We start from the raw sequence: 14,576 nt of genomic DNA on the forward strand, positions 1-14,576 counted from the left end.
ACAAAAGTAGAAAAAACAGATTATTGGGACTTACTAAAAAATAAAAACTCATGTGCATCAAAACCCAATTAAAAAATGGGCACAGAACATGAATAGACACTTCACCAAGGAGGAGATCCAGGCAACCAACAAACATATGAAGAAATGATCACGATCACTAGCCATTAGAGAGATGCAAATCAAAACAACAATGAGATATCATCTCACAACAGCAATAACAGCAAAGATCAAAAAAGTAGAGGACAATAAATGCTGGCAAGGATGCTGAGAGACTGGGACGCTCCTACGTTGTTGGTGGGATTGCAAAATGGTCCAATCACTCTGGAAAGCAATAGGGCATTTCCTCTGAAGGTTGGAAATAGAAATGATTCAGCAATTCCTTTACTTGGTATTTACCCACAAGAAATATGAGCCATAACACAAATAGATATATTCACACCATTGTCCATAGCAGCTCTATTTACAATAGCAAAATTTGGAGACAGCCTAAGTGCCCATCAATTGAAGAATGGATAAACAAACTTTGGTACATACACACCTTGAAGGACAACAAGGAAGCTGCAAGCCACTGCATAACATGGATGAACCTTGAGGACATTATGCTGAGTGAAGTTAGTCAGTCACAAAAATAGAAATACTGCATAGGACCATTATTGTAAAAAACTAAGAAAAAGAACCCACCCTAAAAGGGGGAACATTAATATTATATATATGCTGATACCCGGGATGTATGGGATGAGGTGAGGGGAAGGAGGGAGGGAACGGACGATAGAGCACAGGGTAGGGAATCGACACAGGCTAGCTTGGGTGCTGGGGTATACTGGGGTTGCAATACACAAGAAGCGGGAGGGAAATGGAAGAAAAAGGCGGATGGGAGAACAGTTAGGCAGGTTTACATGGGCTAAGTGGAATAGAGGTAAATGATGATGTATGCACAACCTTGGAAAAACAGGGCTCCGGGATACAGGGATTGAGGCATGGGTTGAATGGGTTAAAGAGGGGAATAGTATTAAGATACCTGGCTGTCTTTTGAATCTTGGTTTCCCTTCCCTACCATTGTAAAATAGACACTTGAGTGTGAGAGAAAAGAATAGCTAGAAACATCACAATTGAAAACTTGTAAATCTGTCTTCAGCCTTAAAGGAGGCTGGAAGTTGCTCAGTGAAAGAGGCTTTCTGTGGAGCCTTTGCATTGCATAAGACCATAGGTGGAATCCTGAACCCCATCCAGAATCATCTGAGATGGGAAATTTTCACTTGAAAGGACAAGTAGACTAGCCTGGACCAGCTAGAAGAACAGCAGATACTTCGTGAAAGAAAGACTGTCAGGGAAAATAAAAAACAATAATGGCAGTTTAATTGTTTACTACAAGAACAAGCAAACTGTTCACCTGGGAGCTATCAAGGCAAGTGGTTGGATCCCTTCAGAGCAAACTCCCTTCCAAGACTAAGACTCAATGTAGTCTAGCTGGTGAACATGTTGGTCACCTATGAGGGGAAAAGGGGGAAAAACAGCAATGAAGTTGGGAGCTAAGTCCAACCACATTCAATAGACCCCTGTGAACCTGAGTGGAGACCTGGTTGGACAGCAGTATGGCAAGACCTGGGGACGCCTGGGGCCAGAGTCAGTGACATAGCCACAGAGGACTAGAGTGGAGAGTGAAGCTTCCAGCTGATATGAAGTGAGGGGAGATGCACAAGAACACCCATACTTGCAGAAGTACCCACTTAATGTGGCTTCAATGACTGGATGATCAGACCTTGGCTAGAAGAAGAAAGAAGAGGGAGAGAAAAAAAAAGAGTAACCCCTTACAATTTGATGAACTTTACCTATACTTATGGATGTAGTAGCTCAAAAAAGGGAACAAATCTTTTCAGCAACAATCACTCCCACCCCCTCGGCACACAATGTTGACAGGAATGGGAAATAGACTTTGGCTACCCAAAATGGGAGGGGGAGGCTATAACGGCAAGAAGTGACTGGTTCACAAGCTTTCAAGAGGGAGCCTAGTTCCAGACGGGGCGGGGGAAGGTAGAATCTCCACTGAATGGTTTCCAGTCTGTTGGGACTGGGATAATAAAAGGAGATGGGGATAAGGCTCTTTGGTACAATAGTGAATAATTGCCATCAGGATTGATTGTGAGGGAAGGAAATGTAAAGGTAGATGTTTTTTAACAAAAGGAGGGAAATGATTGATTTTGCAGTCCAGGAGTGGAGGTCCCTGGGACCATCAAGTCATCAAGTGAGAAGAGTGGAGTGTGGGACCCTACCAAGAGAATCAGTGCTGCCAGAGATGGAGACAGAGATGATGATATGGACAGATGGAGTGGCTGGGGACACTGGATTCAGGGAGGGAGAGGAGTTGTGTGCTGATGGCTGGAGCAGGGGGGAAGGCCTGTGGGGTGTACCTTTTCGTTATTTGATGATGCATAGAGGGGATTGTAATCATTGCAATGAAAGGAAATACGATAGGATGAATCTAAAACTGGTGTTCTCCTATGTAAACCCACATAATTCACAACAAAAACTAAACACACACACACACACACACAAAAAAAAATTTATGTACTGATTCAAAGCAAAAAAATAAATAAATAAAGTACACGCTTTCTCTGTGATTGCATTGCAGTGTGGATTATATAGCACAAGCTGCATTAGTTTGGGTTTCCTAAAAGCAAACCCTAAGTCCCAGATTTGGTCTGCAAAAAAAGTTTATTTGGATGGTGATTTGATGACACACTGTTTTCAAGAGTAGGCAACAGGGACTCAATTCTATTGTCCCATCGAGAGGTAAGGAAGCTAGCTTTTTTACTTTGTTCACACTGATTGAATGTTACTCCTGAAGTATTAACTCTCCAGAAATTCTGACTGAACCCACAGATAGGATAAACTTGGGATAGTAATTGGAAAATGACCTCAAACAAAGTGCTACAGAAAGATGCCTTCAAATACAAGAACTCTTCAAGGTGACCTTCATGATTGGTCAAAGCAGGATGGATAGGGCACACACAGAACCTGCTACATAATTAAACATTTTCTACTAAATTTGGGTTTTTCTTTTTCATGCAAAGCTGAATTATTTTGAACTTCCAATATAGTTCTCCATACTTTTTGGAGTTAAATAAGTGAATATTATTTACACATGACACTGAGTAATTACCGCTGTCTTTCTAAATCAAAGGCTGATTTGAGTGAACCTCAGACAATTTCTACTTTCACTACTAATGTAAATTTGTAAATATCACCTCTTGGACACATTTTTTATACCAATGATTGTATGTTTGTGTTTCTCTGTTGTATATGCTTAAATATAATTTCCAAATTCTTTAGATGACTTTCAGACCTAGAACTAATATTTCTTTGGTGCAACCGATAACAAAATTTTAGTTACCTATAAACATTTAAAATAAATTAAAATTTAATAGCTATAAAGAACAGAAATCATCAAATTTTATTTATGTAAACCTGTCTGTATTATCATTTTGCAAAACTCCAAGTAATATAAACAAAAACAAAACAAAATAAAAAAACTCTTCCATGTGACATTGCTGTTATGTGCCATGGAATCAGTTAGGATGCACAGTGACCCTGTATAGGGTTTCCAAGGAGCAGCTGGTCAATTTCAGCATGGTAAGTATAAAACAAGTTAAGTAGATGACTGACATAAGTTTTCAAGTCAAAATTAAAGCATTTTAATTCTGATTCCAGGATTTGCTAGGGGGGTGACATAAATGGTCATAACAACACCTAAAATTCTCAGTACATTTGTTGGGGTTAATGAAAGGGGAACCATGCATGTGAAAACAGAAAACAAAATCCACATTAGTTAAAGGGATGTCATTGATGACAATGATATTATTCATATTGGAATTATTCAAATCCTTCAAGGACAGAAAGCTCTTTCCTGAAGTTCCATAAGTGTTATAGTTCTAACAATTTGCTGAGCATAGCCTCTCTGTTTTATCATTGTTTTTGATTCACCAGAGAAATAAATGGGTGAAAGGTACAAAAGAAAAATTAAATAATATCTATTTAAATTTTCTCATGTGGTTTGCTTGTTATAGCTATCCAAATAAAAACAAACAAACAAAAGCACTGACATTTAGTCGGTTCAGACTCATAGTGAGCTATCAATCTTTACAGGAGCAGAGGAGACTAATCTTTCTTCCACAGAACTGCTCGTGAATTTGAACCACTGACCTTGTGTTTAGCAGGCGAATACCTAATCCTCAGTGCTACCAGAGATCCTTAAACCTAATTGAGTAACTTATTAGAGCATCATAGAAAAGATGTTAGACTAGGCAGCAATGCTATTCAGACCTTTACAAAAAAGACATAGACCAAATGAAACAGATGCAGATAATAAATTCTGGAATCCTGAGATTTCAAGGGGAAAGAATAGAGAAGTAGATTGAAAACTGCCTAGCAGAATCTAAACAAAAGCAGTGAGACAGGAGACAGATGGAATGATGAATGGTCAGCTAGCCAGATGCAACATGGTTATCTCAAATTTTTACAAGTAACATTCAATCAGGACAATGACCAGACAGCATAAATGTCCTTACTGATGCCTGACAATGAGAAAGGTGCAATCCTCTCTTGTTAAATACTATGCAAAGCAATCTACAGATATAATGCAATCCTTATCCATATTCCAACATCTTTCTTTAAAGAGCTGGAAGAACTCATATAAGGAAAGCATTACTAAAGAATAGCAAAGGCCTTATATTTCCAGATCTCAAAAGCAGCCTCATACTGGTACAATGACAGTCACATAAACCAATGAAACAGAGTTGTGAATCCAGAAGTAAATCATCCACCTATGGACAGTTGGTCTATGACAAAGAGCCAAATACAATAAATGGGAAGAGATAGTCTCTCTCTCTTTTTAAAAAATGTTTTATTGTGAATTATGTGATAGTTTACATGGGAGAACATTAGCTTTACATTCATCCTTACGTATATAATTTCATTGCCATGGTTAAAATTCCCTCCATGCATCATCAACCAATCAAAGGGTATACACTACAAACCTGCCCCCTCATCAGCACACAGCCCCTCTCCCTCCCTGGGTCTAAAGTCCCCAGCCGCTCCATCTCTCCATGCCTTCATTTCTGCCGTCACTGCTTCTCTGGGTAGGGTCCCGCTCTCCACTCTTCTCCCTTGATGGTTCCAGGGACCTTCACTCCTAGACTGCAAAGTTAACCACTCCCCTCCTTGCTACAAAATGTCTACCTTTACATTTCCAATCCTCACAATCAGTCCTGATAACAATTATTCACTATTGTATCACAAGAGACCTATCCACATTGCTTTTCATCAGCCCCGCCTAGACATATTGGATACTACTCAGTGGAGATTCTACCTTCCTCCATGCCCTCTGGATCTAGGTTCCTTTTTGAAAGCTTGGAAGCCAGTCACTTCTTGCCTTTGTAGCCCTCCATCCCCCACTTTGGGTAGCCAATGTCCAAGTTGCCCATCCCTGTCCACTCTGTGTATGGAGGGGGTGGAAATGATCCTTGCTGTAAAGATTTGTTCCCCATTTTGAGCTCCTGATGTAGGTCAAGTTCATCAAATTGTATCAGATTACTCTTTTTTTTTTCCCTCTTCTTTCTTGTTCTAGTTGAGCTCTGATCATCCAGTCACTGAAGCCAGGTCAAGTGTGGGTGTTCTTGTGCATACGCGTTCTCTGCTTATCAGCTGGATGCTTCACTCTCCACTCTAGTCCTCTGTAGCTATGTCACTGTCTCTGGTCCTAAGAATCCCCAGGTCTTGCCACAGTGCTAGCCAACCAAGTCTATTGAACATTGTAAGGCTTAGCTTGCAGCTTCATTGCTGTTTTTCCATCGCTTCTCCTTATCGGTGATGAACGTGGTTACCAATCAGAGCGTGCATTCCTACTGAGTCTTAGTCTTGGAAGGGGGTTTGCTCTGAGGGGACCCAACCACTTGCCTTGCTGTCTCTTGGGCGAGCAATTTGCTTGTTCTTGTAGTAATCAGTTGGTCTGCCTATATTGTTTTGTATTTTTCTTGTTGGTCTTTCTTTAAAGAAGTATCTTCTGTTCTTCTAGCCCCTCCAGGCTGGTCTGCTCATCTTTTCAAGTAGAAATTTCCCACCTCTGTAGATTCTGGATGTAGTTAAGGATTCCACCTAGAGTCTTATGTAATGAGGTAGTCTCTTTAACATACTGTGCTAGCAAAACTGGGTATTCATTTGTAGAAAATGAAACAGAAATCATATTTCTCACCATATATAAAAACGAACTCAAGATGGAGTAAAGACTGACATATAAAATGTAGGACTACTGATGAAAAAGTAGGGACAAACTTCTTGTTGTTGTTTTTAGGTGCTATTGGGTCTGTTCTGACTCACAGCAACCCAATGCATAGCAGAACAAAACACTGCTTGGTCCTGTGCCATCCTCACAATTGTTACGCTTGAATCCATTGCTGCTACCACTCTGCCAGTCTGTGTCCTTGGGGGCCTTCCTCTTTTTCACCAACCCTCAGCCTTACCAGTCCTTCTCCAGGGATTGGTCCTTATGGATAACATGTTTAAAGTATGAGAACCAAATTCTCACCATCCTGTCATTGAAGAAGCAATGTGGCTATACTTCTTCCAAGACATATATGTTTCTTCTTCTGGAAGTCCATGGCACTTTATTGAAAGTTTAATATTGATTCTGTATCCTTGAATTTTCTCTTCACTTATTTTACTTGAATAATGCTGAATGTGCCCTTCACTTTTGACTTTCTAATCACAGGTCTTTGATCATTTCATTATAAAACTGTACTTTGTCTTCTTGAACTGCCTTTTGCAATTATCTGTTCAGTTTTTCTACTTCCTCATTTCTTCCAATAGCTGTAGTTTCTCCAAACATAAGAGCAAGTTTCAGAGTATATTCTGACATCTACTTCGGTATTTTTTTTCCTGTATTTTTAATGACTTTTAATTTATTCCTGTATGATGTTCTTGATGTCATTCCACAATGCTTCTGGTCTTTAGTCATTAATGTCTAATGCATCAAATCTATTATTGAGATGGTCTCTAACTTCAGGTGGGATATACTCAAGGTTATATTTTGGCTCTCATGGACCCATTTTAATTTTTTTCAGTTTCAACCTGAACTTGCGTATGAGCAATTATATTCAAGTTCAATAGTTGGCCCCTGCCTTGTTTTGGATAGTAATATTGAGCATCTCCAGTGTCTTTTCCAACAGATGCAGTCAATTCAATTCCTGTGTGTTCCATCATGTGAGGTCCACATGTATAGTCACTGTTTATGTTGCTGAAAATCAGTACTGGCAATTAAGAAGTAATTGATCTTGCAAATTCTATCATGCCTTATTTCTATCTCCAAGGCCATATTTTCCAACTACTGATCCTTCCCCTTTGTTTCCAACTTTGATTTCCCAGCTACCAGTAATTATCAATACATCTTGATTGCATATTTGATCAATTTCAGACTGAACAAGTTAGTGTATTTCTTCAATTTTCTTATTTGGTTTGACTGGTTGGGGCATAAATTTGAGTAATAGTGGTATCAACTCATTTTCCTTGTTGTTGTTAAGTGCCATCGAGTTGGTTCCAACTCATAGCGACCCTGTATAGGGTTTCTGAGGAGTGATTGGTGAGCTTGAATCGCTGAACTTGTAGTTCAAACCAATCTTTCAATCCAGCGTATTAATCCATAGTGCCACACCAAGACTCCCATCTTCCTTGTATAGGTGTATGTATTACAGACAATATTGTACTTCAAGATAGATCTTGATATATTCTTTTTGACGATGAATGTGATGGTATTCCTTTTGAATTTCATGTTCTCAGCATAGTAACCATATGATTGTATGATTCAGTCCATTTCAGCTTACTAATGCCTAGGCTGATCTTTATGTGTTCCCTTTCATTTTTGACTTCTAATTTACCTATATTCTTACTTCATATATTCTATATTCTGATTATTAATAGATGTTTGAAACTGTTTGCTTCCATTTTGAGTTGTGTCCCATTAGAAAATGAAGGTCTCCAAAGCAATGCTCCATCCACATCATAAAGGTCAACCCTACTTTGAAGAGGCAGCTCTCCTCCACCATATTTGGGCATGCTTTGCAACCTGAAGGGCTCATCTTCTGGCACTATATCAGAAAACGTTCTGCTGCTATTCATAAGATTTTCAGTGGCTAACAGTTCAGAAGTGGTATTCCTCTCCTTTTTCTTAGTCCGTTTTAGTTTGGAATCTCTACTGAAATTTGTCTACCATGGGTGAACTTTCTGGTATTTAAAATACAAGGGCCTAACTTCCAGCATCACAGCAATATACAAATCACCATGGTACAACCAACTGACAAATGAGTGGTGGACCCACAGACTAGGAAAAATAATAACTGGCAACAACACATTCGACAAGGGAGTAATCTCTAAAATTTATAGAAAATGTCAACATCAGCAAAAGAAAAAAAGATAAACCAATTAGTGGGCATAGGATATGAACAAACATGTCAACGAAGAAGACATTTGGGTGGCAAACAAACAGGAAATAATGTTCATAGTTGCTAGCCATTCCAGAGATGGAACTCAAAATGACAATGAGATATCATCACATCTCAGCTTTAATAGAAAAGTTCAAGAAATCAGAAATCAACAATTGCTGGCGAGGACATGGAGATACTGGAATCCTTATACACTGCTGGTGGAACTGTAAAATTGTGCAATCATTGGAAACAGGATTACCATATGATACAGCAATCCAACTACTTGCTATGTAACCTAGAGAAATTTGAGCCACAGAATGAATAGATATATACACACCCATGTTCATTGCAGCACTATTAACAATAGCAAAAAGATGGAATCAACCTAAATGCCCATCAATGGAAGAATGTATAAACAACTTTGGTACATATATACAATGGAATAATATGCAAGGTTAAATAATAATGATGAATTTAGGAAACATCTCATAACATGTATGAACCTGGAGGACACTGTGCAGAATGATATTAGTCAATCCCCACAAAATATTATATGAGAAAAGTATTATAAAGGGTCAAGAAAAGGTTTTCACACAAAAAGAAACATTCTTGGATGATTATTAGGGCTAGGGGAGGAAGGGAAGGTAGACACAGATTATCTTGGGCACAAGGAAAATATAATAAGAGGGAGGTCATCAAAAACTGATGGAGGCAAGGGAAGACACTGGCAAGTATGTAAGAGTTAAAGGCAACAGAGGTAAACACTGCTATCTACACAATCCAGCATTATCAGTGATCTATGAGTAGATGCATAGAGAGACATGCAGGCTGAATGAATGTGGGGGTTGGAGAGTGGGAGTACACCCATGAATAGATAAAGGCTTGACAGGGGATATGTTTACAAGAATCACATAGGAAGGTCCTAGATAGAGTGGGAGTAAACTGTGAAACAAAATTCAAAATATAAAAAGACCTCGCTTACTGGTTGGAGAGACATTGGTGGAGCCCTGAGATTATGGCCCCTAGTCACCTTTCAGGTCTGTAATTGAACTCACCCCTGTGGCTCAATTTTCAACCAAACAATAGACAAGTCTATCAGGGGAATAATAATACTAAGAAGGTATGCACTCCTTAGAATAATCAATCATTTGAGATAAAAAGGACAGAACAAAGTTCAGAAGGCTTAGGAAAATTAAATAAAAAAGAATCTGTAAAACCAGTCTCCCATCATCCTTTATTACTCCCCAATATCTATCCTACCGCTTCATAGATAAATTCCTAAATATTGCCTATTATTGTTGGATCCATTTCCTCAACTCCTACTCACTTCCAAACCTTCTATTCAGGCTTCCTGTCCCATCACTTCATCAAGCAGCTTTCATATAAGATCCCCCAAGACATTTTTGCAATCATCATTTTTACTCTCACTGATATTTGTTAACAATCATACTTTGATTTCTGATACGCATGAGACTCTATCTCATCTCCTTTCCAGGTTCGTCCTCTTAGATCTGAACCTTCAATACTGGAGTTAATGAGGTCTCAAACCTAGGCAATTATTATATGTTGATAATTCACAAATCGATATATCTAATCTTTGAGTGCGAGGTCCATCTAGATTATTGCTCAAATAACATCCTTCCACACTGTTTCATAATTGTCTTAAACTTAATATTTTCCAGAACAAAGTAATTTTTCACCCCCAAGCTGTTCCCTTTCTGGAATTCCCTGTCTCAGTGAATGACACCACCATAGATCCAGCGGCACAAAATAGTACTGTAGAATCACTATTACTGCCTATAACTCCCTTTACCCAATTTGTATTGCATTCTGCCATTTTTATCTTCTAATAGTCATTCAAATTCATCTACTTCTGTTTTTACCACCATCAGTTAAATCCAAGTGACCATTCTCTCTCTCTCTCTCTCTCTTTTTCCCATTCTCTTAATAAATAAACCTCCAAACTACCAAAATAAAATCATGGAAAATCAATGAAATGAAAAACCAGTCTTATGACATTTGCTCTGGAGACCCTAGTACAAGGAGGGTATTGATGCTGGGACCTGCTACCAAGACGCTAGGTTCTTCTTATAAGGTCTCTTAGCTCCATGACACTCTCTGTCATACTACTTGCTATTTTCATTTTATACTAATTCTTGTGACTATTTAATTGCCATTCTTTCCTACAAGGATATAAATTCAATTAGGGCTAAATCTTTATCTGTGTGTTCACTATTGAATAAACAAGAACTGTCATTTGTTGTTGTTGTTAGGTGCCATCGAGTCGGTACCAACCCATAGTGACCTTATGCACAGCAAAATGAAACACTGGCCTATCTGGGGCCAACCTCACTACTGTTGCCATACTTGAATCCATCAATGGCGCCACTTGTCCAATCCATCTCTTTTCCTCTGACCCTCCACCTTACAAAACATGATATCCTTCTCGAGTGACTGGTCCCTCCTGACAATATGTCCCAAGTATGAGAGATGAAGTTTGGCCACTGGCATAGGACTCAGAATATCATGGGTGCTCAATAAATATTTCTTGAACAAATGAATGAATCAGTGAATGAAACAAATACAAATGGTTATTAATGGCAGTGCATAGACATTGGAAGAGGGGCTGTTGGTGTTGGAAATGAGAAAATCCTGCCTTCCTTGGACTGATTTAAGTAGACAATAGAGTAGTTTTTACCATGATGGTGAAAGAATGTCATTTACATCCCTTAAGTTCATGAGTTCCTTTATAGGAAAACCCAGGCATTTTTATAGTTCTGACTTCCAAATTCCAACATATTTTTCGTAAAAAAAAACAAAACACAGAAATATACCATAAAAGCACTATGCCCCATTCTACTGCAGCACTGACCATGTAACAAACAAAAGCATGGGAATGTGTATTTTATGTGTATTTTCAGCACAGAGTGAAATATTGCTCTGAGCCTTCCAAATCTCTCTGTAATACAGTGCTGCCAGATTGGGAAGTTAATTCATCACCTTGCAACATTTCTGTTCCTAAAAATCCATGAAAGAAGGTTCTTGTCTTTAAAAACATGTCTGAACCATGAGATAGTTTTATATATACTTGTAAATGATATAACCTCATCTTCTCTCATCTCTTCCTTGTTATCAGGTATCTCTTTATACATGTAATTAAAATAGTCCATCACTCTTCTGACATTAACAACAGTCTGATGCAGCTTTCTCCTTCAAAGGCATAACATTTCATTTGTCAATCATCAATACCTGAAGGTATCTTTTATAATTTGCTGAGTAGAGCATACAATGAACTACACATCATCTCTATCTATAGATGAAACTCTCCATCAAAAGCTACCCAGAGCTACATTGTTACAGGAAGGGTATAGCATGTATACTGCATCCTGTTGAAGGTTTTCATTTTATCTAAGCTTACATTTAGTTTCAAAAAAGACTGAGCCTATTCTTTTCAGGAAATTGAGGCAAAAACATAGTTGTGTGCTGTTGTTGAGTACCATTAAATTGGTTGCAACTCATAGTGACTCTATGCACAACAGAACTAAACACTGCCTGGTCCTGCACCATCCTCACAATCATGGTTACTCTTGAGTCAATCCATTTCATTTGGGGGGGCTTCCTCTTTTATGTTGACCCTCCACTTTACCAAGCATGATGTCCTTCTCCAGGGATTGGTCCTTCCTTATAATATGTCCGAAGTATAAGAGACAAAGTCTGGCCACCCTGACTTCTAAGGAGTATTCTGGCTGTACTTCTTCCAACTCAAACCTATTTGTTCATTTAATATTCACTTCCAACACCACAACTCAAATGTATTGATTCTACAGTCTTCCTTATTCGTTGTCCAACTTTCATGTGCATATGAGACTACTGAAAATTCCATGACTTGGGTCAGGCGCATCTTAGTCCTCAAACTGACATCTTTGCTCTTCAACACTGTAAAGAGGTGTTGTGTAGAGACTGACAAAACCGCTTATTCTTCTTTCATAAACCAAATAAACTACCCTATGTCAAAATATTTTCCTAGACAAAATACAAGTGAATTGTCAAATTTGCTAAGATTCCTAAATGTTGTAGAGAAGATACTATGCTACTTGAAGCCAAGTCATATAACAATTTCTGGTCACTGTGCCTGAAATTCCACTCAATTTGGTCTGCTCAAAATAGCTCTCAAAATTCAAATGTGATTTTATGAAGCAAACGTATTAAACCACCAACAAAGCTAAGTAGTGATTAATGCCATATTATCAGCTTTCACAGAAAAAAAGAAGTTGGCATAATGCAATATAAGTGTTTTCTAATGAACAAATTCTCTAAAATAGGGTCTAGGAGGTGGACAAGAAGAAGACAATAGGCTCTAGGATGAATATGGACACAGACAGGAATTCAAAAGAAAAGTGATCCCATGGAATCCAGACCTTCTGATGTCACTGAGGCTGAAACTACTGCCCTGAGAAAACCTTTAATCCTGAAGCCATAAACCAAATTCATCCAAAAGCCTTCTTTATATAAAACAATGACCTAGCTTAACTAGTAAAAAATGTCCACTGTGAGCTTTGTGCTCCATTTAAAACTTTCTATAAATTGTTAACAGGAACTCTAAAGGTTAGATAGGAAGCTTATGGAAAAATGAGTTTATGTTAATAGTGGAAATAAAAATAGATAAAGAAGGAAAAAAATGTGTGTACAATTTAAGTAATATAACCAATGTCATTTATTGTATACACAGACATTATTGAATTAGTACATATTCTGCTGTGTATATTTCAACAATAAAAATATATAAAGGAGTGACTTAGAAGATATATGTAGATAATCTTCCTTTCAGAAGCTGGAATTTATTCCCCAGACACAATGAATGTGGGCTGGACTTAGTGATACTTTTCCAAAGACCCAAACGGAGAACATTTCATAGTATAGAAACTTGGCAAAAACCACCTTAACCAAATTATCAAGGTGAATGTCACCAGTGACATTACTTTCATATCATGTGATGGGAAGGGCACTTTACCTCTGTGATCTTCCTCCTAAAATCTCATAATGCCCATCTCATTATGAGAAAAATATCAGGCAAATTCCAATGCAGAGACATTCTACAAACTGCTTGACCAGTACTTTTCAACTGTATCAAAGTCATCAAAGACAAGGAAAGATTGAGAAATGGACAAGAGAATCCTAAGGAAATATGATGAAAAAATGCAGTATGAAAGGGATTCTGGAACAGAAAAAGGGCATTAATTGAAAAACTAGTGAAATGCAAATTAAGTTTGGAGTTTTAAAAATCATTATGTGCTAATTTTGGTTCCTTAGTTTTGATAAATGTACAACAGTGATAGAAAATGTTCACGCTACAGGGAAAAAAGTGAGTGTGTGGCAGTAAATATAAATGAGGAGGAGTCCTCATGTGGCACTGCAGAATAATGCACTGGACTGCAAGGTCTGTTTGAACCACAAGGTCAGCAGTTTAAATCCACTAGCTGCTCCTTGGAAACCCTAGACAGGGTTGCTATAAGTTGGAACTGACTCAACAACACTTAACAATAACAACAAAATCTTGGAGTTACACTCTAGGATAAGCCCAGAACTGTCAATTAATTGCACAGTTGAAGGTTTAAACCCTCAGAAATCCTATACAAGTTCACTATGAGTCAGTACCGACTTGATGGCACTTAACAATAAAAATCCACCACTCATATGTCAGTTTGTCGTACTGTGGTGGCTTGTGAGTTACCTGTGCTTTATTGATAATGCAAAGGCTATCAATTGTGTGGATCATGAAAAGCTATGGACAACATTGCTTAAGTATGAGTATTCCGGAACACTTAATTGTGCTCATGAGGAATCTGTACCTGGACCAAGAGGCAATTGTTCGAATAGAACATGGGAACACTGAATGGTTTAAAATCAAGAAAAGTGTGTGACAAGGTTGTATTCTTTCACCGTACTTATTCAACCTGTATGCTGAACAAATCATCCAAGAAGCTGGGTTCTATGAAGAGAAATGTGGCATCAGTATTGGAGGAAGACTCATTAACAACCTGCGATATGCAGATGATACAACTTTGCTTGCTGAAAGTGAAGAGGACTTGAAACATTTACTGATGA

This window comes from Chrysochloris asiatica, unplaced genomic scaffold (genome assembly GCF_000296735.1).
Source record: "Chrysochloris asiatica unplaced genomic scaffold, ChrAsi1.0 scaffold00134, whole genome shotgun sequence".
NCBI lineage: Eukaryota > Metazoa > Chordata > Mammalia > Afrosoricida > Chrysochloridae > Chrysochloris > Chrysochloris asiatica.